This window comes from Odocoileus virginianus, chromosome 11 (genome assembly GCF_023699985.2).
Source record: "Odocoileus virginianus isolate 20LAN1187 ecotype Illinois chromosome 11, Ovbor_1.2, whole genome shotgun sequence".
Taxonomy (NCBI): domain Eukaryota; kingdom Metazoa; phylum Chordata; class Mammalia; order Artiodactyla; family Cervidae; genus Odocoileus; species Odocoileus virginianus.
This window is the reverse complement of record NC_069684.1, coordinates 21,507,138-21,534,470: the sequence shown is the minus strand read 5'-3', so window position 1 is coordinate 21,534,470 and position 27,333 is coordinate 21,507,138. Positions and strand designations below refer to the sequence as shown.

Genomic DNA, 27,333 nt, shown 5'->3' with positions numbered 1-27,333 from the left:
GGACGATTCGGGGCCATGGCGTCAGGGTCGCATGTGTCGCTGCAGCGATTTTCTCTTTCTCTTCTGAAAGCAGCAGCAGCACCTTGGTGTCATCAGCCACCTCCAACTCTACAGGGACTGTGATGGGGACACTGAAATGACCAGCAGTGGGGTCGTCGGCATTCAGCTGCCTGTTGACGGAGTTCAGTGCCTTGTTTCTGCAGGGTAGCAGGGCTTCGTCATGCGCTGGAGCTGCGAGGGTGGGTCAGTGAGGACTCTGCCACAGGCATGCAGAGGGGCTCCTGGCCCAGTCGTAGCCAACCACTAGGCGGCTGTGGTCAGAGGTGATAAAGAGCTCGCGCAGGTGGTCAGAGTCCAGCTCTGGGAAGAAGTCCAGGCGCCGCACGTGGCGCAGGCACAAGGCCATCTCCTCCCGGAGGCTCTCCCGGAGCATCTCGATGGGCGTGGCCCGCCTGGTGTCCGGGATCTTCTGGGAACTTTTCTTTGAGCGTGTGGGCCTTGAGCCCCTGGCCGCGCGGGCTACCGCGCAGGAATCACAGGATCCGGTGGCCCAGGGTCTCCAGGTCGTCTTGGTGGCTCTGCTCCTGCCCAGGTACGTATTGACGCTCAAGCAGCGTGCCGTGCCCGTCACCTCTTGTGCTCGCGGTACGGGATGTGATCCTTGGTCTCGGGGTCTCTGGACTCCTCGGTCAGGTGCAAATTGATGATGTAGGTGGTGTGCTGCTGATTAGTGCCCGGTGGCCCCCTAGAAAGTTCTCGGGCTTCACATCCAGGTAAATGAGGTTTTGCTGTGAGCGTTCTCAATCCCGGCGGGGGCCCAGCAGGATTGCGATTGTGAGCAGTGTTTTGAGCATGAATGTGCGGTTGGAGGAGAAGAGGTCCTCCACGCCGAGCAACTCCAGCTCTGAGGTGGTGTGCCTCCCCCACTGGCCAGAGGAGTGAGGACGGCCTCTGTGTCACTGAGCTGCTCTCAGAAGCAGGACTCCAGGCACACACGGCTGGGGCACCAGGACTTGATGCGCTCTAACTTGAGAGCTACGTATTCATTTGTATAGAGATTCTTTTTCCAGCCAAAGTTTCTAACTGTTGCTAAGTGGCTGTCTACTCTCCCCAAACCTCTTAAATGACCAGTCTGTGATTTAGGTTCCAAGAGGTCATGAAGTGAACCCAGATCACCTTCTATTAATGTTAAATGAGCCTGTAAATGCACGTTGGGCAGCAAATCAAAACCACTGTTAGCAGCTTCTCTAACTGAAGAAGTTCCTGTCTGTTAAAGGACCAGCTGCCCTTTCATAAAAGACCACTTTTTTTTTCTATGAATAATACATAAAATAGTAGGGAAGAAAACACATTTCCATTAAGCAATATCAATTCTCAACGCACTGGATATAATCTCTTATACCTCTATAATTAAAAATTAAATACAGAGTATTATGTTGAAGAAACTCCAAAGCTGATTTTTATGTACTTTCTTTTTTCTCCGAAAACCTCATTCTTACCAGCCTTTCAATATAATTATATTCCAGGGAAAAAGTGGCAGGCAGAAAAGAATAAATCAACATATAATCTTCCTTTAAAGTCCTGGCTTATATTTTATGATGTGTACAGGCTGTTTAAAAAAAATCAGGTCTGAAATTTTCCACAATGAACATATGCTATCTTCCATTATTTTGCTATTTTAAAGAGAAAATCATGCAACATATCAGATCTGTTGTATTCCTAGACACAAGAGACTTTAGTGTGCAGACTTTCATTGACTGTGTGGGTTTCTATTAACCTATTTCTAGATCTTAAGTCCCTGACAAATAGCTGGTGCTTAATGAATATTTTTCTGAATAAATAAATACTAATATTAAAAGTTAAGAAGATATTTGAGGATGGGACAATTCAATGTTTTGCCAATATTATTGCCCAGTGAATTTTCCCCTTCTCTGCTCCACTTCCTTCTTTACTAAATAAAGACAGAGCAATTTCAGGGAAACTATCATTAGGAAGTGGGAGGATTCTTCTTACTGTTGTCCTTAATTCACTTGGGACAGGCATTCTCATTTATTTAAGAAAGTCCATTGAGTAAAAGTCCATTAAGTAAAAGTCATTGAACTCAGGAAAGTACGGGCATCTATCTTCTTAAGCTATGAAAGTAAAAAGTAATAATATATTACAACAAAAAACTAGGTTGTATGCCTTTCAATCAACATACCCAAATTGATTAAAATTCAAATCATAGGATTTTTAAAGATCCTTACTGTCTTGGAAAATAACCCTTCCTTTTTTTTTTTTCCATTTATATTTATTAGTTGGAGGCTAATTACTTTACATCATTGCAGTGGTTTTTATCATACATTGAAATGAATTAGCCATGGATTTACATGTATTCCCCATCCTGGTCCCCCCTCCCACCTCCCTCTCCACCCGATCCCTCTGGGTCTTCCCAGTGCACCAGGCCCGAGCACTTGTCTCATGCACCCAACCTGGGCTGGTGATCTGAGAAAATAACCCTTCCTTTTTAAAACTGTGGAAGCTCAGGTAGAAGTTAAGTGATAGCCCCAAAGATACAGAACTAGTAAATGGCAGAAAGACTTGTTCTCAGGTACTAAGTCCAATTTCAACACATGTTCTATTTCACCTCATTCTACTATAAACCCCTTAGTGCTTTATAGACAGACAATAAAAATTAGTTAATGCAGATGATGACGATAATGAAATTTCACTGTGGTGGAAACAGGGAAATGAGGTCAGTTAGCTGGCATTTGGTGATGCTTTTGTTAAGGCAGAACATTTATTATTCTCTCTCTCTGCATATAAAAAAAAATCTATGTACTTTGCTAAAAAAAAAAAGCCTTAGGCAACTAAATATCATTCATTAAAACATTTAAGACAAGTGACAGCTTCTAGTAATACATTTCCAGAACAGAACAAGCAGGATAAAGATAACTTAGAAACTGCATACATAGAGAATTTTTCTACTGATACCCTAATCCCCTGTTGGCCAATTTTTAAAAGTGGGCTTTTATTGTACCATAAAAATGAACGGGCTGAGGCTTTCACATCTGGAGAAAGGTTGGTACCTGCACGAAAAATGTTTTGCCTTTCAGAGTTCAGGATGAGACAAAATCCTTGTTACTCTTGGGTGAGGAAAACTAACCATTGTGATAGAATTGGGTATTGAAAGGCAATTTGTGAGTAGCACATAAACTATAACTTGAGCAAGATAATTCCATTTCTAAGATGATTACTGATGCAAGGTTGGTCCAGGGGTCCTTTCCCAGTGTTACCACTAATATGACCTTGTCTTTTACAAACCAAAGACCCAGCTTTGGAGAACTGTTTGACAGTAGCTTTGAAAGCTAAGCACTTTGTATCCAGAAATTCCAGTCATCAGTGTATACCTAACTAATATGCATTTGTATATGAGTCAAAAAACATTCACAAGAATGCTCATAGCAGCCCTATTCAAAACTGCCCCAAACTGGAAACTACCCAAATGGCCATCATGAGTAGGATGGATAAATACATTGTGTTATAGTCACACAATGGAGTATGTTTTGCAGTGATAATGAATGAACTAGAGCTAGACTCAGTAACACAAATTTTCACAAAAACATATTATAGAGTAAAAGAAGCTACCTACACAAAAAGTTTGAAATTATATAAAATTTCAAAGTGATCCAGTTAATCTGTGGCGTTACAAATCCAGTTAATGCTTTCCCTGGTGGAGGGGGTGGTGATGATGGTAAGGGGCACAAGGAGGATTTTTTTTGGGGGGGTGCTCATTCAGTTTTCTTTCTTGATCAGGGTCCTGCTTATACAGGGTTGTTATCTTTGTTTAAATGCACTGACCTTTATGCTTATGATTTGTAAGTTAATATGAGTGTATGTCTATGTCATTAAAAAAAAAAAATCGAGCTAGCTCTGAACATTTTCCTATAGAAACAAGATAGGGCAAGAGTGACACATTAGTAGAAGAGATGTCCCATTAGTAAGATAAAGAATGACTGCACCCACAGGCAGCCTTCCCTCCCTTGCCCTGTTTTACCCTCATCATTGCTTATGAAACTGGTCATCAGCCTGCAAATGAGGAACACAAATGTATAAATGTCACATTCTTATGCAGGAACCAAGGCACTCACTTCTTTTTGCCCCAAGGCAGGATTGGGTCTCAGTTTTCATATACTAAAAATGGACCTATTAGGGTAATGAGTGAGTTCATGTCTGTCATTTCAAGTTGATTGCTGGCAGTCTGTGTTATCTGAGATGTGTCCCACTAATTAGAGAGAAATCAGATAAATTCAGGGAACATACATCATTTGGGAACATGGACTAATTGGGCATTTGTCCTTTGTGCTCCATCTGTAAGGACCACTGAGGGAACACAGAGGTCTGTCCTCAAGATTTAATAAACGGAGGAAGGAATAAACTTTTAAGTACTTATTATGAGCCAATACAGTGTTAGGTATTTGAATAATCTTCACGGTAGCTTTCCAAGTCAGGTAATACTGGCCTCATTTTATAGAGAAGGAAACAAACTCTGAAAGAGGATGAAACCTATGGAAGTTCTATTGTTACTAAGGGAAATGAGATTCAAATTTGGGACCATTGACTACTCAGGCTGTTTTCATATAGTATAGTGTCTATGGAGATCAACAGCCCTTTGGCAAAATGTCTGTATTCTTTGGAGAAAGATAAGGCAACCCACTTCAGTATTCTTGCCTAGGAAATCCTATGGACAGAAGAGCCTGGCAGGCTACAGTCCATGGAGTCACAAAGAGTCAGACACAACTGAGCAACTAAACAACAACAATCAGATTCCTTAGAGAAAAGAACCTAAGGATTCTTTTCAATTCTGCTTCAAATCAATCCAAACACCAGGGAGTATTCCAAGTGCAAGAAAAAAACAGAGTTTTGCCTGAAAAAAAAAAAGAAATAGCTGGGAGTAGTGAAGGTTTAAATTTTTCACAATTGTCATCACTGGGTCAGACCACTTTCTCAGTCAAGCCCAAAATTCTTTCAGAAATGATGATATCCAAGGGGTAGTCTATGAAATACCTCCCAAAAGGCAGTCCTCAAAATTTTAGGCATTCACATTCACATTTAATGCATCTAACTTCCTTTAGACTCAAGAAGGAATTACTCCTAGCACTATAGAACTGGCCAAGATCCAAAGAGGAAGAAGAAACCAATGGTGCCAACCCAAAAGACTTTAGAGAAACCATAAACCGGATATATTGCTTTGAGGTATCAGAACTCCAACTGAGAGCAGGCAGACCTTGCCTGAAAGCTATTCCCTGACCATCGTGGCTGCTGCTATGACCTAGAATAAACATCTGACTCTGCCTACCTTAGCTTTCCCGCACTGCAAAAGGATGATAAGAACTCCTGCCTGTCCTCAAGGATGTTAAAAGGACCAGCTAATGTTTACAGGAAGAAGCACAATGTAAGTGCTAAGTGACCACCAGTTCAGGGAGCCTTGAGCAAGGCGGGTTGGTGTTGTTCTTGCAGAGATCATATGTGTTCTCACCTCCCAAAAGAGAATGTTTGAGAGAGACCCCCACCTCGTCATAAGACACAAAAGCAAATGGATGATGTACAGATATATTGGGGGACTGAAGGAAGAAGTCAGAAAAAAATTAGAGTGAAATTTGTCAGGCTAAATGAGATCTACAGTAGCCCTGTCCTTACATTCAAAATCACAGGCAGCCATTTGTCCTCTGCATGCTCTCTGGCAGGGTTAGAAGGACTGGGCACTGGGAGAGTTGAATGAAACCACACTGGAGGGCCGGTCAGGAGAAAGCAGCCACAGAGACCCTGAATTAAAACTGATCTAACAGGAGGACAGAGAAGAGGATCCACTGAGTTACAGAGACAGAGCAGCAGGTACGCAGTGGGTCTGCAGAAACAGCAAAGCAATAGATAAATCGGACTTAGTAGCTGGCTTCTGTTCAGGTGACTCTCCTCCAGGGCTTCCATCAGGTGGCACGCAGAAGTGAATACTAAGAACAAACTCCCAAGCTCTGAGTTAGGTCATTTTACATGTTTATCAAACCAGTCAATCCGAAAGGAAATCAGCCCTGAATATTCATTGGAAGGACTGATGCCGAAGCTGAAGCTATAATACTTCGGCCACCTGATGCAAAGAGCCAAACCACTGGAAAAGGCAGGAGGAGAAGAGGACGACAGAGGAGAGAATGAGATGGTTGAATGACATCACTGACTCAATGGACGTGAGTTTGAGCAAGTTCCGGGAGATGGTAAAAGACAGGGAAGCCTGGTGGGCTGCAGTCCATGGAGTGGCAAAGAGTCGGACATGACTTAGTGACTGAACAACACATGTTTATCACACAGTCCTCACCAGCCCCTGAGAAGTGGGTACTATCGTTTTTCAAGAAATGAGTTCAAAGTGAAAAAGTAACTTGCCTAAGATAATGACATCATTACTAAAATACAGGTCTGGCTGACACAGGAGCCCTTACTCATTAAACTGGGTCCTCCATCTTATCACAGTTATTCACAGTGTCAACTGGCTCTAAGCAGATTCCTAGGCCAGCTCAGTTAAAGATCTAAACCATGGTACCTGGCTTTGGAGTTAAAGTGTATGGCCTGAAGTGCAGTAACTCATCCAACAAGCATTTGAAGAGGGCCTGCTGTGGGCCAGGCTTGTGCTAGATGTGTATAATGCAGGCTCCTTGACTTTGGTAATGTTCTTCAGCTCCAACAAGCATGGTGGGGTAGTCATTCTTGGCAAGTGCTCCACAACAAACCTCAACAGTAGTTGGCAAGATGCATAAGCAACCACCGGAGGTGCTGACCCCTTGGAAGCCATTCTCAAGGAGCCCCTCAGCAAACAGAGAATATTGGTTAGTCTAAGTTTTGACAGTCCTATATTAATCTCCTGAAGATTATGCAGCTAAAATCTGCTGCATGTTCCTTTACTTTTAATTACAGTCCTATGAAAGGTTTGATTTTTTGTGGCGGGGGGGGGTGGGGGGGGGGCGGGGGGGAACTACTAGTTACTGCAGAAGAAAAAAGTTCTTAATTTATTCATAATGCTATTAAGACAAAGTCATGTTTTATTGGGCTCTGTGTGTTTATGTTGTGACACAGAAGTCAATAAGAGGGAGCTTTAGTAATATATAATATCTATTAATATTCTCCGTATATGTTCACCAAACAAACAACGTCTCAGCATCAGTAAAGGATTTCAATAATTAAAAAGTATGATTTTTTTCCCAGTTTAACTATTTCCTATTAAAAGGATGCCACAGACACTTATACTGACAGCCTCTCATTACCAGCGAAAGCAATTGTTCTTTATGGGGAGAGAGAGTGAAATGAACAATTTAGTCCAGGAAGGGGCTCTTGTCTCCATGCTGACACTAACTGCAAATGACCTTGAGGTCTAGACCCTTCCCTCTTCATCTGTAGGCTGAAGAGATTTAGATGAGGTGATAGCCATGTCTTCCCCTGCTTTCCAATTGTGAAATAGTACTCCCCTGGGCCTTATCTTTATCCCTCCTTGATCACTGCTACCTTTTGTCAAGGATCTTTTTGAAATGAGTTTCTTGTTTTCCCAAATGGGCCTTGCTCTTCGACTGCTTAGCCTGGCTCACAGTTAATAGGCAGAATGGAGGCCCACTGGCTACGGAGACAAGCGATGTCTCCCTCTCTGACTTGCCATTTGCCCTTGATCAGAGAGTCACTTAGGAATTCCAGGCCCATCATTTCCTCACTGATGGGGGATTATGTGACGATACTTAGCTACCATGACGGAGTGAGAGAAGATTAAATAATATGCTTGTATGGGACTTAGCCAATACTTGATGGTACACTGGATACTTGGTAATAATTATCTTTTGAGTCTCACAGAACTTACCTGAAATACCTTCCTGATTCAAGGACTAAATGGTTCCATAAGAGGGTTTAATTCCTTTTCACTCCTGAAAAAAATTGCCACAAACTGAGAGCTTGATATACCATTGTAAGCATGAATTTCCTTCACCTTAGTCCCTCAGAATAACTGACGGATCACAGTCACTATGTTTCACGCTCTCAAATCATTTTTCCCATGTTCCTTTATAGATAGATGCTTATTGTGCTATAAACATAACGGGAACGTATCCTGTGGGTATTTTGACACTGTTAAGACTCCCTCTCCACTATAACTAACTGGGTCATCCCACTATAATCTGGAGAACACAACCTGGCTTCATGGAAAGAACTCACATTTAAGCAGGAAATCAAACTCAATGAGATGATGATAATAATTATTGTTAGCGCTGATTGAGAAATTAGTCTATGCCTGCATTGTTCTGAGAAATTTTCACTTATCAAGTCCTTTATTCCTCCAGACAACGCTATGAGCTTGTTACTATTTTCATGTCCATTTCACTGTGTAAAGAACGTGCAGCGCAGGGAGGTTAAAAGCTTCAGAATGCCACATTTCCAGGAATCGGTGCATACCAGATTTAAACCCAAGCAATTTAGCGTCTGGGCTTTTAATTATGCTACTCTCCAGAGTTGGCAGGATGATCTGAAAGAATATATCAATATGTAGAGAACCGGCCATACCAAAGGCACACAGAGAACAGCATTTTTATACTATTTAGGTTAAAATAGCTATTTTCTTAAATGCTGCTGCTTTTCCCAATTGATGATGACAAAGACTCATCTTTTATAGTCCTCTTCTCCACTTTTACTCCCCATGTTTAGCGCCACTGGTCTCGCTGCTATCTCAGTCCACAGGCACAAGGCTGGGTGGCATCCATCGACATCCTGGCGTGAACCTCCTCTCAATGTCACCTGGGAACTTCCCCAGGTCTGCCTCACAGAGTTCCACTTCTTCATCTATCAGCTTCCTGTCTGAAATAAAACTCAGAGGAACATGTCCCTCCCCTTTTCCCTCTGCCTCCCTCACTATTTGTATAGCTTCAGCCTCTGACAAACTGGTCCCTTATTTGTAAGAAAGTTAAGATATACTAAAATTTTAGGCTGTGATACCTTACCCTGGTAAAAGAAAGCTCACCTTAAGATTACAGACTCCTTATTTCCTGCAATTCACTGATCCAATCACTAAAACATCATCAGTTTATTTGGCTCAGGTAAGCATCAAGCTGAACGGTATTCTAGCAAATGATAGCAGTGGTGAGGCAGACAGCAGGTCTTAGAAGACACCATTCCCCAAAGATAATCATAGTAATTTGCTGTCATCATTCCCGCACAAGTCCAGGAAAAACAGCAGCATTAAAACCCATGCAGAAGGCAGAAATGTTGAAACTTGGAGAAGTACATGATACTCTTGAATCCTGGGAACTAGTGGCAAAGCCAAGAAATAATGAAGTAGCAGATGGCAGGCCATCAGCAGAAAGGTGGACCCTCCCACTGCCTCACCTAACTAATTTCAGGGCAGCTGGTAGTTTATCTAAAGACCATTTTAAAATCCTGCAGTGCCTTGCTCCTCAAAATGTGGTCCGTGGACCAGCTGCATGGACATCACTTGGGAACATGTTTGAAACGAAGACTCTCAGGTCCCTTCCCAAACCTCCTGAGTCTGAATCAGCATTAGAAGCTGCTTATTCCTGAGTCTTGAGAAGTTTTGGTGGGGGCTCATAGCTCAGGTTAAAACTGGCAGGTCTGACCTAGCTGTAAGTAGACCCTATTTTGAAATTTCATTGAATAAGTAAGAACATATGATAATGTAAAAGCAAAATTAAGCAAAGTGAAAAACTTTTAAATTGTGCTCAAAATAAAGCTGCAGCAGTAAAGAAGAGGATGGCAAAAAGATCTACATGGAAACCCAATAGGAATATTCCATTTGCTGTTCTGATGCACCTTCACTGTTCATCTTGCTCTGAGACCAGAGAGGCTAACCTCTGTGAGAGCAGAGGGATGAAGAAGGCTGAGACTCTCCAGAGGGCCCCTCATCCCTCAGTGAAAGTCACAGCTCTGTCCCAACAGCCCTCACCATCTCGGAGTTCTGGTAACTCCTCCTCCTGCTCTTCAGGCCTGAGACTGGTCACAACACTTTACTGTTTTAACAGCCTCTGCATACTGCACTATTCCCTTTTGTACCTGTTAAATAATCCCTCAGTAAATTCTGTAAAACTCAGTTGGAGTATATAACTTGTTTTCTGCTGGGACTTTGATTGCTAGATTTAGACAAAACTGTTCATTCAAAGGAAGAAAGGAGAGTGGAGAACATTAACCAATCATAGGGGAGGGAACTTAAAATATAAGAATGGTCCAGGGGAAAGAGGTAGCAACAAATTAGTAACTAAGGGCCATGTTCCATCACACAGATGTCAAACACGGGAAACAGGCTCTGAACGTGTTTAATAGCAAGCTTACCTGTCATCTGTTAAGAAATCCTACTTCTCAAAATGGGGTTTCCGCTGCATTTCAATCCAGAGGCTTTACTAAGTACATCCTAGTCATGTCTTGTCATCCCTTTAGATGCCCATCTGGCCTGCATCCACAAACAACCTTTGAAGATAAGTCATCTCTTGAAAGTGTCCCCTCTCCATCCCTTCTCCCTAAAGTACAGCATTGATTGGATAAGCCCCCCTTTTCCCTGTAAGACCTATCCTTTCACAGTCAATGTGTTCAAGTCCCCCATTCTTTTGTATAGTATGACCCCTATTTTGCAGAAGCTTCCAGAATTAGATACGATCTAATTTCTTTCCGACTCCTTTACATCACAGACTGTCACACATGTACATGCATTTGCCTATCTACAAAACCACATGCTCCTCTCCTCAAGTGGAGTTTGGCCCACACCACTCCAGAGGGCCCACCTCTACAAGGAGTCAGCATGACCAGACTGGTCAGGTAAGAAGGCTTTCCTGCAGCTGCCCATCCATAACTGCCACTCGGGTGTCATGCTTATTCCTACCGCATCCTCATTCTGTCCCTCTATCTAGAATCTTATCGCCAGCAACCGGCTCTTAAATAATTCTCTGTCACCCAGCATTCAAGGCCCTTAGCAGGCTCACCTTCTTTGTGAAGTCTTCCCTGCAACTTTAAAACATAAAATTTCCTCCCTTATCAAAATTCCTTTTGGTGCTTGCTTCTAAGTTTGAGCCCAGGGGGTTTCTATAAGCAAAGCACATGTGCAAACAGAAATGGATACATGGGGCAAGAAGATTCAGGCATAACCTCTAGGTTCCTGGCTCAAGACCCCAGGTGGAAGGTATTGTTGTTTACTCCTTTCTTTATTTTTATCTCTTAGGCCTCCTTTAATTCCATAATCATTTTTCCCTCCCTCCCTCCTCCTTTTTTATGCCTTTGATTTTTTACTAAAACCTGGTCATTTGTCCTAGAGCATGTTCCACATTCTGGGATTGCTTTATGTGGTGTCTTTTAACATGTTCCCTTACTTTTTTTGTCTTTTAAGTTTGTAGTGAGATACACATAGCACGAAATTTAACATCTTTAACTATTTGTAAGTCGACATTTACAGGACATTAAAGTACATTCACATTGTTGTACCATCATTACCCCCACCATCCAGCTCCAGAATTCTCATCTTCCTAAACTGAATCTCTGTACCAGTTCGACAGCAGCCCTCTCTTCCCCATAGCCCCTTCCTCTCAACCCGTGGCAGTGATCACTCTACTTTGTCTGTGAATCTGATCACTCTAGGAATAAGTGGAATCATACAGTATCTGTCCTTTGTGACTGGCTTATTTCACGTAGCATAATGTCCTCAAGGGTTATCCATGCTGCAGCATGTGTCAGCATTTCCTTCTTTTTCAGGCTGAATAATATTCCATCGTTGGAGAAGGCAATGGCAACCCACTCCAGTGTTCTTGCCTGGAGAATCCCAGGGACGGCGGAGCCTGGTGGGCTGCTGTCTTTGGGGTCGCACAGAGTCGGACATGACTGAGGCGACTTAGCAGCAGCAATATTCCATTGTATGTGTATAACACATTTTATGTATTTATCTGCTGATGGGAAATTGGGTTCTTTCCACCTTTTGGTTATTGTGAATAGTGGGTAGTGCCAATTATTGGGTTGGAAAAAACAGAAGGGAGAGGGATGCCAGATAAAGGGAGAAACAGTAAATCTGGTTTGGAGCATGTTAACATTCTGTGCCTCTGAGATTTAAAAAAATGCTCATATTTGGTATACAAATATTATACATACAGCTTTTGAGTTCAGAAAACTATCCGAACTGGAGGACTAGATTTAGCAGTTGTGGGCATTTAGGTAGCAATGAAATCAACAGAGTAAATGAGATCACCTGTGGAGAACAAGCAGACGATCTAGGACTGAGTCTTGAAGGTGGTGAGGTAGAGAAGGATGGGGGCTTCCCAGGTGGCTCAGTGGTAAAGAATCCACCTGCCGATGCAGGGGACTCAAGTTCCATCCCTGGGTTGGGAAGATCCCCTGGAGTAGGAAATGGCAACCCACTCCAGTATTCTTGCCTGGAAAATTACATGGATAGAGAAGCCTGGCAGGCTACAGTCCATGGGGTCACAAAAAGAGTTGGACATGACTTAGCGACTAAACCACCACCACCACCACCACAAAAGAATGATGAGCAAGAAAAGGAGATAGAACAGCACAGAGAAAAATGAGAAGAAATTCAACAAAATGTGGGGCTATTTGATTCTGCACAACATCTAGAATAGACAGAGGATGTCAGGCCTCATCAGTTTGGTAAAAATTAAAATTAAGAATAGACAGAAGTGAAATTCTTTAAATTACAAATATTGACTTCTCAAATATAGTATGCCACATTTAAAGGTATTTACTTGAAGCTCGCAGAAAATAGGTAGTAAATCTAAGGAATTCATTTGTTCAGGAAATAGTAGAGGAATATAGATATTAGGAAAGTGTGCATGAAATCACTGATGTTACATTTGTGACAAATTGTTAGAAGATGTTTGAGACACACCTGATAAAACACTCAAAGTGGTTTTAAAGGAAATAAATTGTGTTTCACACACACACACACATGTACATACACTATCCCAGGGGACAGATAACTTCACTGCATTCGATGTGAGAATGCTCTAGGACAGAATTTTTGAACTCCAGTGCTTAGCAGAATACTGTCTATAAAAATCACTGTTGAGGGCTTCCATCGTGGCTCAGTGGTAAAGAATCTGCCTGCCAATGCAGGAGACATGGGTTCGATCCCCAATCCAGGAAGATTCCACATGCTCCGGAGAAGCTAAGCCTGTGTACCACAGCTGTTGAGCCTGTGCTTGAGAGCCCAGAAACTGCAACTGCTGAGCCCAAGTGCCACAGCGACTGAAGCCTGCACAGCCTGGAGCCTGTCCTCTGCAACAGGAGATGCCACCACCGTGAGAAACCCATGCACTGCAACAAAGGATAGCCCCCGTTCTCTGCAGCTAGAGAAAAGTCAATGCAGCAGCAAAGACCCAGCACGGCCAAAAAAAGTATTTTGTTTTTTTAAATCACTGTTGAACAAGAAACATGAGACCTCGGTTGAAGAAGGAAAATGTTAGTCACTCAGTCGTGTCCGGCTCTTTGTGACCCCATGGACTGTAGCCAACAGGCTCCTCTGTCCATGGGATTCTCCAGGCAAGAATACTGGAGTGGGTTGCCATTTCCTTCTCCAGGGGATCTTCCCAACCCAGGAAACCTCAGTTAGATTTCAGGAAAAGCAACCTGTGACTGGAACTTGTTTAAAACTTTCAAAATTGTAGAATGCTAACTGAAATCAAGAGGCTATAGAATATCTTCCTCTAACATAGTTTAAAAAGCAGAAATGGGTTCTCATCTGTCTGGTACTTTAAGTGCAGGCATGACTCAAGATAAAGAAGACAGACTTGAAGATCTCTCATGGGTCCTTCCTTTCATAAGATTATACGATGTTCTCCAGTTTTACTGCTTTTGGTGGAAGAGCTTTCATCTTTCCAAACTACTAAAATAGATAGCCTGGCCAGCTTTTTCAGATTTACTGATTTTTCCACTTCCTTGAAAAGCTCAGTTGAAGGCATCTTTCATCTTTAATTCTACTTCTGAATATTTCCCTCTTACATTACTTATTATCATTCACTTGCTACTTGCCCTTCCTTCTCCATCCTTTTTCTACCTTATTTATCTACGCATAAAACACACTAATATTTGATTTTTTTTCACTGAAGTCTGTTGGTTTGAGAACTCAAAGTTGGTGGGTAAATTTAAACCATATATTGTAAGATGTGAGAAAATTATTAATAAGAATTTTACTAGGTCAGAATTTTAATTCTTTTGGTCAAAGGCCATCACTAAACTTACAGAGGAAAGAAAATGTATAAAGAAAACTTTAAGTTATAAAGATCAAACAAGGACCAAGTTAGCATGATTTCCTAAGTGTAAAAATAGGTAGCATTTCACGGTTAATTTATTAAAACCATAAGACTGATTCATCAGTATACTCTTTGGGCTGAAGTGTCTAACTTAACATTAACTCCAATTCTGAAATAGTGAGTAATAAAGGATCAAAAGTTATACATGTGTCACTGACAGGCAAACCTTCCTTTTACCACTGATGTTCCAGAGTAAATATTTGTTTTCATTATTTTGATTATCCTCCCAAAAAGTTTAGAATTATTTCTAGATACAAAGCAGGAGGAAATAAATATGCACTAACACCTACTAGGTGCAACGTTCTATGCTTTCAGTGTATATAGATTTTGACCTACTCTTTACAGTGACCCTAGTAGATAAGGACTTTTCATTTCTGTGTTCTACATAAGTTCACAGACAGTAGATAACTCCTGCAGATCCTACTTTAGTAAATCGCAGAACTAGAATCTGGTTCAATATGCCAGCAAATTTGGAAAACTCAGCAGTGGTCACAGGACTGGAAAAGGTCAGTTTTCATTACAATCCCAAAGAAAGGCAAGGCCAAAGAATATTCAAACTACCACACAATTGCACTCATCTCACAGGCTAGCAAAAAAATGCTCAAAATTCTCCTCCAAGAAAGGCTTCAACAGTATGTAAACTGAAAATTTCCAGATGTTCAAGCTGGATTTAGAAAAGGCAGAGGAACCAGAGATCAAATTGCTAACATCCGTTGGAAAAGAAAGAAAAAGAGAATTCCAGAAAAACATCTACTTCTGCTTTATTGACTACACCAAAGCCTTTGACTGTGTGGATCACAACAAACTGTGGAAAATTCTTCAAGAGATGGGAATACCAGACCACCTTACCTGCCTCCTGAGAAATCTGTATGCGGGTCAAGAAGCAACAGTTTAGAACTGGACATGGAACTGGTTCCAAATAGGGAAAGGAGTACGTAAAGGCTATATATTGTCACCCTGCTTATTTAACTTATATGCAGAGTACATCATGCAAAATACTGGGCTGGATGAAGCACAAGCTGGAATTAAGATTGCCAGGAGAAATATCAATAACCTCAGATATGCAGATGACACCACCCTTATGGCAGAAAGCAAAGAGGAACTGAAGAGCCTCTTGATGAAAGTGAAAGAGAAGAGAGAAAAAGCTGGCTTAAAACTCAACTTTCGCAAAATGAAAATCATGGCATCCAGTCCCATCACTTCATGGCAAATAGATGGGGAAACAAAGGAAACAGTGACAGACTTTATTCTCTTCGGCTCCAAAATCACTGCAGATAGTGACTGCAGCCATGAAATTAAGATGCTTGCTCCTTAGAAGAAAAGCTATGACAAACCTAGACAGCATATTAAAAAGCTGAGACATTACTTTGCTGACCAAGTTCTGTCTAGTCAAAGCTACAGTTTTTCCAGTAGTCATGTATAGATATGAGAGTTGGACTGTAAAGAAAGCTGAGTGCCAAAGAATTGATGCTTTTGAACTGTGGTCTTGGAGAAGACTTTTGAGAGTCCCTTGGACTGCAGAGAGATCCAACCAGTCCATCCTAAAGGAAATCAGTCCTGAATATTCATCAGAAGGACTGACACTGAAGCTGAAGCTCCAATACTTTGGCCACCTGATGCAAAGAACTGACTCATTGGAAAAGACCCTGATGCTGGGAAAGATCCAATGCAGAAGGAGAAGGGGACAACAGAGGATGAGATAGTTGGATGGCATCATCAACTCTATGGACATAAGTTTGAGCAAGCTCTGGGAGTTGGTGATAGACAGGGAAGCCTGGCATGCTGCAGTCCATGGGGTCACAAAGTTTTGAACACAACTGAGCGACTGAACTGAACAGAGAATCTGGCCTCAAAACTGTCAGAACGCAAACCCTGAGCAGGTGCACCACTGTCCACTTTAGAAAAAAGGAAATGTGAAAGGTCCCCTGATGCCAGCTTGCTTCGAGTATGGGCTCAACAGACCAGGAAATAAGCCAGCATCTTGCCTTTAATTATGAAGTAGACATAATTTAGAAAAAGATTGCTGTGAAAGCCTGGCTGAGTTTGAGAGAGGGAAGATCGATCAAGCAAAGTGGAATTCTGTGTAACCCTCCTATACACTTGAAAAGACCAGCTTCTATAAAAGCTAGCCTTTTAGAAATGGGGGCGTACTGTATTTCACTCAAAGGTTCTTTAACAAGAAGACTAGGTTAGTGGGGAGACTGTGTGCTCATTCGTTCTCATTGGCAGCCACTTGATATGAATTAGTTCCCTGAATTCTCACAACCACCCTGGCATTATGACTTTATACTGGAGAGACTGTGTCTCAGAGAAATTAGGTATTTCTTGGTCAGTGTCATGAAGTAATGGAGCTAAGGTGTGGATCTAAGGCTAAGTCCGAAGACCAGGCTTGCTCCATTACAATACCATGGGGAGAAGCCGTGCTGAAGACAGGTGCAGCAGTGCTTCTCAGCCTTCAGAGTGCATATAAACCACCCGGGATCTTGTTGAAACACATGTCTAGTTCACCACGTGTGGGATGGAGCCTTAGAATCTGCATTTCTGAGAGGCTCCCAGGGGATGCTGATGCTGCTGGTCTGCAGTCACTCTTAAGGCAAGAAATGATGAGTGTATTTACGAAGCAACTCCTGCAAGTATATTCCCAACCCAGGCGTGCTTCCGCTAGATGACTTCAGTGAAACTGTGTGCTTTCTAAAATATCCAGTTAGTGCTCTAAGTCAACAATCCCCAACCTTTTTGGCACCAGCTACTGGTTTCGTGGAATACAGTGTTTCCAAGGACAGAGTTGGGGCTGGAGGAATGGTTCTGGGAGTACTGGGAGCGATGGGGAGCGGCAGGTGAAGCTTTGCTCCTTCCCCTCCTGCGGTGCAGCCCAGTTCCTAACAGGCCGTGCAGCAGTCCCGGGGGTTGGGGACCCCCTGCTCTAAATGAGAGGATGGTGAATGTCTCTGCTATAGATGCTAAGATAGAGAGTGGGAACACAGAAGATGGGGTGGAGAGATTAAGTGTTCCCATGTGTATCACCCTAGGCCGTCACTTCCGTTCGGCAAGCATCTGGCCAACTGCTCAGCAAAGCAAGGACTCCAGAGCAGCTGCGAGCAGTTCCATTTGTAAGGCAGAATCTCGCTGTGTCTCCTGAGATCCTGGAGGCTGCAGCAGTTCTCCGATGAGCAGGATCCCCTGTGACAGGCTTACATCCATTGAAAGGGGTGCAGGGGCTGGCCACTTGGAAGTGTTTGTTACAAAGTTGTTTTTCGACTGTTTACTGTGGTCCTCTGCTCTGCTTTGCATTTCACTTCTCCCCTGCCCCACCCCATTCCCTCCCTCCCACCCTTATAGGAGCCCAGTGACAAGCGACCCTCCTCCATGTCTGTGAATCAGGCATCAAGGAGGCTTCCACAAATGTTCTCTATTTTAGTGGAAACCGACTTCATAGCAGATTGCTTTGGATACCACTGCGGTCACTTAGGTGTCTACCTAGGCTGCGATAATTGCTTCATTTCAGCAGCCAAAAAAAAAAAAAAATGCTTACTACCATGTTTTTGCAGCTCACACAGGCTTTTGTGTAGAGAATCTTTCACATCAAAGGAAGAGGGACTCTGTTGATGACATACATACCAGCTGTTTCCAGAACTGCTGGCCCCGCCCTGCCACGCCTCCTCTGAGGGCCAACTGAGGCCCTGCTCACCGGGAGTGAGTTCCTTGAGGACACTGGGCATCCACCTGTGTCTGGCAGGGGTGGGACAATCAGCCCGGGAACATGGACTCAAAGGCAGACACGGGTAATGAGGTCCAATGGGGGAAATGGCTTCAAACTGCTCTTGATCAATATTGCCACAACGAGTCGACTTTGCTCCCTCCCAAACAGGCAGCTCTGCTTTCTCTTCATCTCACATCCCTAATGCCCCTGGGTCTGAGATGTAGCCGGGGAATGGGGGGTGGAGGAGAAACGCATGAGGTGCAGACATCCCCCTATTCTAATAAGATAGCTGTGTTACCTTTTATCTCTACATTTCATGCAGCTTAGACAGTCCCGGGGCAGCCCAGAATCCTTTTCTCGTTTCCCCTTTTCAAGTCAGTCTGTTATCATGCACAGTGCTCTTCTCATTATTTTTTTTTTCCCTACATCATCTCCTGCTCCTCCCTCTGCTATGACCCCTCTCCCCCGTGATTGGTTGTGAAGGTTCTCTTTCATCTCTCTTTCTGAGGCAGTCTTTGTAGAGCTAACTTTAACTAGCCGACCAATTCTTTCCCAAGCCTCTACAAAGCATCTCATGAAAAGGGACAGGCAAGCATAAGACACAGCCGACCCACGTGAAGCCTGCAGCCCTCTCCTATCTCCATCCTTCTCTGCAGACATTCAGCCTTTTCCCAGAGATGGCCTGGAAACTGCCTCTTAATCACAAGGAGTTCAGCCTCCAAGTGGCACCGGGCAGCCAGTTCACCATAGGAGACAATAAGTCATAACCACTGCACAGAGACAATAAGTCACAACCACTGCACTTGCTCCAAATCAGGCCATCAGAACCTAAGGCTGTTTCTAGTTTCCAAGTGGCAGAAAAGAGACCATTTTCTCTCTAGAACTAAAAGGGATCATATATAATATTAGGGGGCTTCCCAGGTGGTGCTAGTGGTAAAGAACCTGCCTGCCAATGCAGGGGATGTAAGAGACACAGGTTCAATCCCTGGGCTGGGAAGATCCCCTGGAGAAGGGCATGGCAACCCACTCCAGTTTTCTTGCCTGCAGAATCCCATGGTCAGAGGAGACTGGTGGGCTACAGTTCATCGGGTCGCAAAGAGTTGGACACAGTTGAAGCAACACAGCACACATATAATATTACGACACTCGAGGTTCAGTGATTAAAGTATTACAACAGCTTGGAACCAGGACGAGCTGAGTGACATGTCTGCTGTCCCTGTTCTGGAATTGGTTGTTTCTCATGGGAAGCATACCAGACCATGTCAGCTGGAAAGCCATTTTCCACTGTCACCCTTTTGACCTTGGATTTGTTCTCTTCTACACCTTCCTCTACTACCATCTTGTTTCCTTTGAATGTGCCAGTTCTGGAGCTGGACTTGTGTGGCTTTTTATCTTTTCTGTCTCCCCACTTCGCATGCACCTCCCTGCTTTAAAGTCACTTCTTTGCTCTCACTCATGTGCTCAACCACGACCCTGGTTCCAGAAGCTAATCTCTGCCCTGATACCATTTTTCAGGCCCTCCCAACCTTGCCACGCTCTCCCAATTCCGGCTACAGGATTCATCTGTAATCCATTAATACCCTGCATTAACTGAGTGTATAGACAAGCCCCACCTAATCTCCATAATTATTCAGTAGGTGGAAAGGGAGTGGAGAGTTTCCCAAAGAAACGTAAGAGAGTGAATTCCAATTTAAAAACACATAACTCTCTGCATAGCAGGGAATAAACGTGATTGATGGTAAATTTGATATAATAAACTGGAGATAGTAAAATTGGTCATATAAAAAAGTGTTGTAAATATCTAGATAAACTCTTAGGGGAACAGCCCCAAAGGATGGATGCAAAGAAATGATGGCTGGGAGGTGACAAGACACCCCCTGTCTGAGTTAAATATCATTCAAAGCAAACGTGTCACCTGACAGAACACAAAAGGAGTACAGTTTAGGGATTAAGTATGTTTGCTTTGGAGCCAGACCACTTGGGTTGGTTCATTACTTTGCAATTGCTATCTGGGAGAGGGTGGCAAGTTACTTAATTTTTTTGCGGTTCACTTTCCTTATATGTCACATAAGGACAATAATACCCATCATAAGGTGGATGAACTTCTTAAAAGAGAATAATGCAAAGTGCTCGTTTAGCACTGTGCCTAATGCATAATAATTCCATAATGGATATTTGTTTATAGCCCTTTGTTCTTACCATCAGATCCGACTCTTGAGCCGTGTGGACAGTGACTCTTACATGACATGAATGGCTCACACATACTTTTTATTTTTTAGTTGAACTTTTTATTTTGAGATAACTGTGGCATGACATGCTGTTGGGAGAAATAGTAGAGATGGCACATGTCCTTTACTCACTTTCCCCAATGGTAACATTTTGCAGAACATTTTACAGTTATCAGAGTATGGCAGTCAGGATACTGACAGTGATGCAAACAAAGCACTGATCTCATTCAGAATTCCTATTTTACTTACACTTATGTGTGTATATGTGTGTACATGTGTGTGTGTGTGTTTATCCTATGCAGTTTGGTTGCATGTGTACTGTCAGGCATCCACCACCTCAATCAAGATGTGCAGCAGGACTCCAATTAAAAAAAAAAGAAAGATGCACAGAAGTTTCATTACCACAAACATACACGTTTTTTGGCCTGTAACTTATTTTTTTCTTTTTAAGTTAATTTTTATTGCAGTTAGTTGCTGCACCATGTTGTCTTAGCCACACTGTACAGCAGAATGAATCAGCCATGCATATACATATATCTCCTCCCTTTTGGACTTCCAACTCATTCAGGTCTCCATAGTGCATTAGGGAGAGTTCCCTGTGCTATATCTTTTTTAAAATCAGGATTTTAAACAGCCTAATTTGGGTGGCCACAATCAAAATGCTCATTTCTGCCTTTCTTCTGGTTCCTAGTACATTTTATCAGTGATGCTCACGGACTTTCCTGAGCCAGCTCTTTATCTTCCAGTGCATGCGGTTCAAGCGCAACAGTGGAGCACTTGGCCATCAGAGATTCAGAGCCCATGAAAAGAGGAGGAGGACGGAGGAATGGAGGGGGTGGGGAGAAGGGCTAGGAGGAGGGAGAAGGGCTAGGAGGAGGGAGAGGAGGAAGAGGCAGAGAGAGGAGTAAGAGTGAGGGCAGAGAAGAGAGAGGAGCAGGCATGGCAGCCCCTTCCCTGCCCAGGTCAGGAGAAACACCCCCATGGCCCCAGTCTTGATGCCACCCCCCACCCCATTTCACCCACAGGGAGTATCTGGTGATCAGTCAGTTCTGATTTGCTGATTTGCTCTAGTCCAAAGTCTAAAGGGAGCCTGTTCTGACTCATACTGAGGTCTGCATATAAACATAAGACCATGCGGATTATAAATGTAGCCCCCCTCCCCCAATCCAGACCCTATTCTGGTGAAAATGAAATGGGAAGACACATATAGGGGAACAAATGTGCAATTATGCTTTTGTGAGGTTCAAATAGTTTTTTATAATTATAAAAATACTTGGCAAGTACCTAAAAATAGAAAAAGCAAAATAATAATCATTCCTAATCCTATCACCATAGATAACTACCATTAGCATTTCTGGAGTGTAATGTTCCCTCAGGTTTTTTCTCTGCAAATATATCTATATGTGCAAGGCTGAACTTTATAAAACTTGTAATGTACTACATAGCATTGTGTCTCCTGGATTCTCCCTCATTCAGTTTCTAAGTCATGCCCGACTATTTGCGACCCCAGGGACTGCAGTAAGCCAGGCTTCCCTCCTTCACTATCTCCCAGAGTTTGCTCAAAATCATGTCCATTGAGTCAATCATGCCATCCAACCATCTCATCCTCTGTCACCCACTTCTCCTGCCCTCAATCCTTCCCAGCATCAGGGTCTTTTTCAATAAGTCAGCTCTTCAAATCAGATGCTCAAGGTATTGGAGCTTCAACTTCAGCATCAATCCTGCCAGTATTCAAGGTTGATTTACTTTAGGATTGTCTGGTTTGATCTCCTTGTGGTCCAAGGGACTCAAGAGTCTTCTCCAAATTGAATATTATGAAAAGGATTTTCCCTGGATCATCTTATTGGGTTTCCTCCACGTTTTGAATATGCTAAATTCTGTGTCAGATGAATTTAGAGAGGCATAGTTTATTCAGCTGTTCCTGTGATATCGCTTAGATATTTTATCCACTTCTGTTTCTCAGTGTACCTGCATCAATGTTGCTTTCATCATTTATGTTCAGTTGTGTTTTAGTCTTGTGTTTGAATGATGATTTAAAAAAAAAAAAAGCAAAAAACTAAGAATTTTTGTATTGTCAGTGTGGTTTTCCACTCAGTGACATACCCACATATCCATGTTGATCTAATCATGCTTGTTGTGAGATTCCAACAAGTAGAGAACCTTGAAATGTGTAGAATTCTTTCTGCCCACATTTCAGTCAACTTAATGTTTCTATAACACTAATTCTTTCCTAGAACTCTGAAAACACAAGGTAAAATCTTCAACTTTCAGGAAAGGGATTTAAAAAAATGTGCTTGTTTCTGTTTGGCTATATGAGAAAAGCTGGGGGGAAATGTTTTTCCATTTGTTTCTGTGCTAGTTCTACCCTCTAGCTGGCCAAAACAAAGCAGTCACATAAAATTCCATGAGATCCTTTCCCGTATAACCTATACCACTGCTACTAGGCCCCAGGCACGTTAAATGGGTAGGACATTATAATTTTGAAACAGTGTTCATGGAAGTCTTCTGGAGGGCAAGGTGAAAGATCCAATGACCTTCCAAAGTACCTCGACACCTAGAATTCCTAGGAATTCATGAAACCCAAATGTAGGACTATCAAGTTCTCACTGTGTCTAAGCTGACTTTCCTCCTACTTGGGACTATGCAGCCATCACCAGGCAATGATGAAACAGGGACAGACAGACCATGATGTTAGCACCTCTTCCGCCACACAGCCATTTACAGAAAGAAGCCCTCTTTCCACAGATGAAATCTGAGACTTTATTAGTAAGACTAAATATCATCTTTATGTATCATGCTTGATATTATTTATTACATTAGAACTGTGCTCAGATGCATTACTATATTTTATGAGTAGATGAAAGCTGTATCTTATGCTGCTTTTCTCAAAATCAAAATATTTTTCTTATAGAAACAATTAAGAGTTTATTGTTAAGTTGTGGCATAAAAGCTTGCCCCTCACAAGCTCACAAACTTACTTCCCTACATAAAAAAATGTCTTTTCTCAACTTTGATTTCCTCTGAAGCCAAACCCTCCTCTCTCCTTTCATTCACTGCCAAATTTCTTAAAGCACTCTGCATTCTGCCCTCCATTTTGTCATCTTCCTACAATGTTTCTTTCCTCCACCATTCTACTCACCTGACTAGTAACTCTTGACTGTCTAATCCAGGGGGTTTGCCCGTCATGGTTTTCCATCGGACTTGGTTATTTGATCATATTCTCAATCAGAAAGCACTCCCCTGACTTCTTTGATTCTCGGTTCTCCTACGTTTAGTCCTGACTTCCCTTCTCAGTTCTCAAGCTTTTGAATTTCCTACTCATGAGAAGCAGGCCTCCCTCAGACGCTGTGTCCCATCCTTATCAGTCCTCATGCCCTCCCGGGGAAACCCAGGGCCCCAACACTGTGTGTTTTTGTTACTGCCTTTATCCTAACAACTCCCACATCCTTCAGTCCAGCCCTTCTCTCCCAACGAGATCTACTCCCCAGGGGTCCCTTTGAGTAGGCACATGAATTTCCCAGCTGCACCTCAGGTTCAACTTTTCCAAAAGCAAAGCTATTGTCTTTCTCTTCTCAGCCGCTCCCCACCCTCAACCTGGACGCATCTCCTCCCTTGCAATTCTGAGCCTTGGTGAAGAGCAGGCTGGTTATTTTTAAACATACAGAGGACATTTTTGACCCTCACCCCCACATTTACTCAAGTTTTCTGGAGCTTTCCCCAGACCTCCCATTCACAGTTCTTGTCCTTTCTCATATCACTCTCAACTTCAGTCTCATAGGTGTTCACTTGAACTTAGCTTTCTACCTTGCATCTCTTTCCTGAAATCCTTTCCATCTCCCTTTCCATCATGCCCAGAAACAAATTCTTAAATTTGTTTTAAGAATTTAAACGATTGGTAGAACCCATTCACCAGCTATCTACTGAGGACCTACTGTGTGCCAGGCCCGGGTTAGCCCTAGAGATATAAGAGAGAACAAAGGTGACAAAAAGCCTCCCCTGGTGGAGCCCGTGTCCTGTGGGGGCTCACAGAATAAGCAATAAGCATTCAGCATGGAGTCCCTCCTCAAACAGCTTCACTGGTTACTCGTTTCTGCCTGCCCCCCCACCACCATAAAAATAAAATCCAAACTTTGAGGCATGATGATGTTCAAGGTTCTCCAAAGCCGAGATTTCCAGGTGTTTCAAACTGCATCTCCCGTCACTGCACCGTTCACCATTTCCCAGGCACACCCACCACAGTCCCCCTCCCAGCCTATGCCCAATCTGTTTCCTCAGCCTGGACTGCCCTTCTCCTCCATATCTACAAAATAGCCATCATCCTTTGAAATTCTACAGATGTTGCTTTCTCTGTAAAGCCCTTCTGTTCTGGAAGCCCTGGGCAGCCATCAAAGGGAATCCTTTCTTTTATGCATGTCTACAGCATGTTTATCCTATCAATCATTTTACACTTACAGAATGTGTTATATGTGAAGCATGGTTCTAGATATAGGTCTCACTCTCTATGAATATATATTTATATATATACACAAATATATATATATATATATACATATACAGCAACTACTTCATTTTCTGTATTATGTTTATAATATCTCCACCCTCCATCCCATAAACACAGTAAATTGTAAGATTCTTCCAAATAGGACTTGTTCTTTTCCGTATTTATTTCCCCATCACATTGTGTTGAACATAGCTGTTACATGAATGGATAAAAGACCAAATATATATTAGTAATAATACTGAGTGTGATAACAACAATCTGATGATTTAGTGAATCTAGGTAATAAAATAGTTTTTGTATAAAAGTGCAATCAGTTGAGGCAATTTTCTTCTTTAAGGATGACGGGTGTTATTTTTCAATTATCACCAATTAATATGCATGGCGTGTTCACAGGATGACTGGTGCTGCGCCTAGGGGGGCTCCATGGACTATTACTGAGGTGAGCCTCGCTCTCCAGTGCTCTGAGAGAAGTAATTTGTCTTGATATTCTTGGTGTCAGTATGCAAATCAGTATATCCCTAGGAGCATAAAGAAACCAGCTAGTTAAAGTAAAGACCACTAGGTGGTTCAGAACAGGTACATCTTTCTTTAAAAAAGTCATTACACAGAGTCAAACTAATGGTGAGATGTCTTAGGGAGAAAGTATTCTAATCCCCAAACAAAAGGGTTTTCAAACAGTTCACTACAAGCTGTCTTTAAAAGGCAGTCCTGACCATCTTCTGAGCATCTCACAGTACTTGGTTTGCTAGTATTATCTTTCCACATAAGGCTAGAAATGCATTTTCCCCTTAAAACAAGTGTGTAAGTGAGCCCCATAAAGGACTGGGAAATCCTGTCAGTCTACAGACTTTTATGTATTTGTTTATTTATTTTTGGCCATGCTGGGGGTTCATTGCTGCCATGGGCTTTCTCTGGTTGCAGCGAGGGGGATGCTCTCCAGCTGTGGTGCACAGGCTTCTCACTGTGCTGGCTTCTCTTGTGGAGCTCAGGCTCTGGGCACATGGACTTCAGTAGTTGTGGATCCTAGGCTTAGGTGCTTCGAGGCATGTGGGTTCTTCCCAGACCAGGGATTGAACCCGTGTCCCTGCGCTGGCAGGCAGATTCTTAACCACTGGACCAGCAGGGAAGTCCCAGTCCACAAACTTTATATCAACCCAAAGAAGTAATGCTGCAGCTAGAAGCTCTCGGGCTGATGGGCAGAAGCTCCAGAGAGGGCAGAACCTAATGGGAGACAGGTTTCGGGGGGGGGGGGGGGGGAGTCTCAAAGACATGTCAAGAAACAACATCATAATTTGCTTTATTTCCTGCTGTAAAGATATTTTTCCCACAGGAATTCCCGTCCTCTCACATTCTCCACCTGGAAAATTCCTGTTCATTTCTTCTTTGTCAGTTCTTGAATGTTATTATCACTGGGAAACCTTCCCAACCCCTACGAGAGTTAGCTACACCCTCCTCTGTGCTTGTGCAATGCCCAGCATGTATATGCCAAATGGCACAGATCCCCTGGGGTGGTAGCCTCATCAATGTCAAAGGCTATTTCTTATTCACCCCAGTATCCTAGAACCTACCCAGTGCATTCATGCTTAAGGTCAAGGAAGAAAAATGGCATTCACTACTGAATATGCAGATTCCTACATACCTCTCTGTGAATATGTTTAATATTGATAATGCAGGAAACCAAACTTCTCCTATTCCATTTTCTGGTTCGGCAACACTAGATCCAGAGTGGGTTGTCACAGCTTTGCAGGCTGCAAGTGAGTTGCCATGGAAACAAGGTTCTGGTTGGAGGCTCTGGCTAAAGAGCCCTTCTCAACTCAGACAAAGCTGCAGAAATGCAAAGGGTATTTCAGTTCCCCGCCTTCTCTCTTCCCAAACCTTCCACTCACTTGAGCACCTTGAATGCCGAAGCCAGCTGAGTTCTGGGAGCCAGTTCTCCCAGAACTCCATATACTCCTGGAATGGCCTTGCCCACACGAAACAATACGGAGTTAGCTCTGGACACTTCTTAATGCCTTCTGTGCATCTCTTACTTTTCCTTCTGCCTTTTGTGGTTATTCTTGCTCCACCTTCCATTTTGTCTCATTCTCAGCATCACAAAGAACTACCCCAAGTATGTCCACTAACAATCGTCTTGTCTATCAGAAGCCACCCCCCTCAGTCCTAAAATAGCAGGGAGAGCAGTGGGGCAGACCGGGCCGTGGGGAACCGTTGAAAGAACCCTTTCTCTGGTTCAGAAGTCAGGTGCCTTGTCCCACGATCCACGGTCAAAAACTCACCGAGTCTTCCAGGAAACAGGCTCCTCCTCCTCCACCTCCTCCTCCTTTTCCGTGAGGCCCCAGAAAGCAGCCATGTTTTGCTAATGTGTGTTTGCTCCCCGCTATGCCAGAAGCAGCAGCAGCAGGGCCTCAGAGCTAGAACAGGGAGCGGCAGTTTAAAGCTCCTGTCTCTGGTCTCAGTGCTGGAAAGTCTCCTTGAAGTATGTTTGTGTGATTCCCTGATATTTAATTGACGTATTAAAATGCTGAGATGCAACACTGATACTCAATACATCCTCAACTACCCTGGTGAAAGTTAAACACTGGTAAATTT

At 43.0% G+C, this 27,333-nt stretch overlaps 1 protein-coding gene and 1 pseudogene across 3 annotated transcripts in view; both read right to left on the bottom strand.

Moving 5' to 3' along the window:
* The window catches only part of ASTN1 (astrotactin 1), a 349,784-nt gene that overhangs the window by 273,227 nt on the left and 49,224 nt on the right, over window positions 1-27,333 (bottom strand). The gene's annotated exons all lie outside the window — the stretch shown is intronic.
* Window positions 22-27,094, bottom strand: LOC139037556 (casein kinase I pseudogene; annotated as a pseudogene).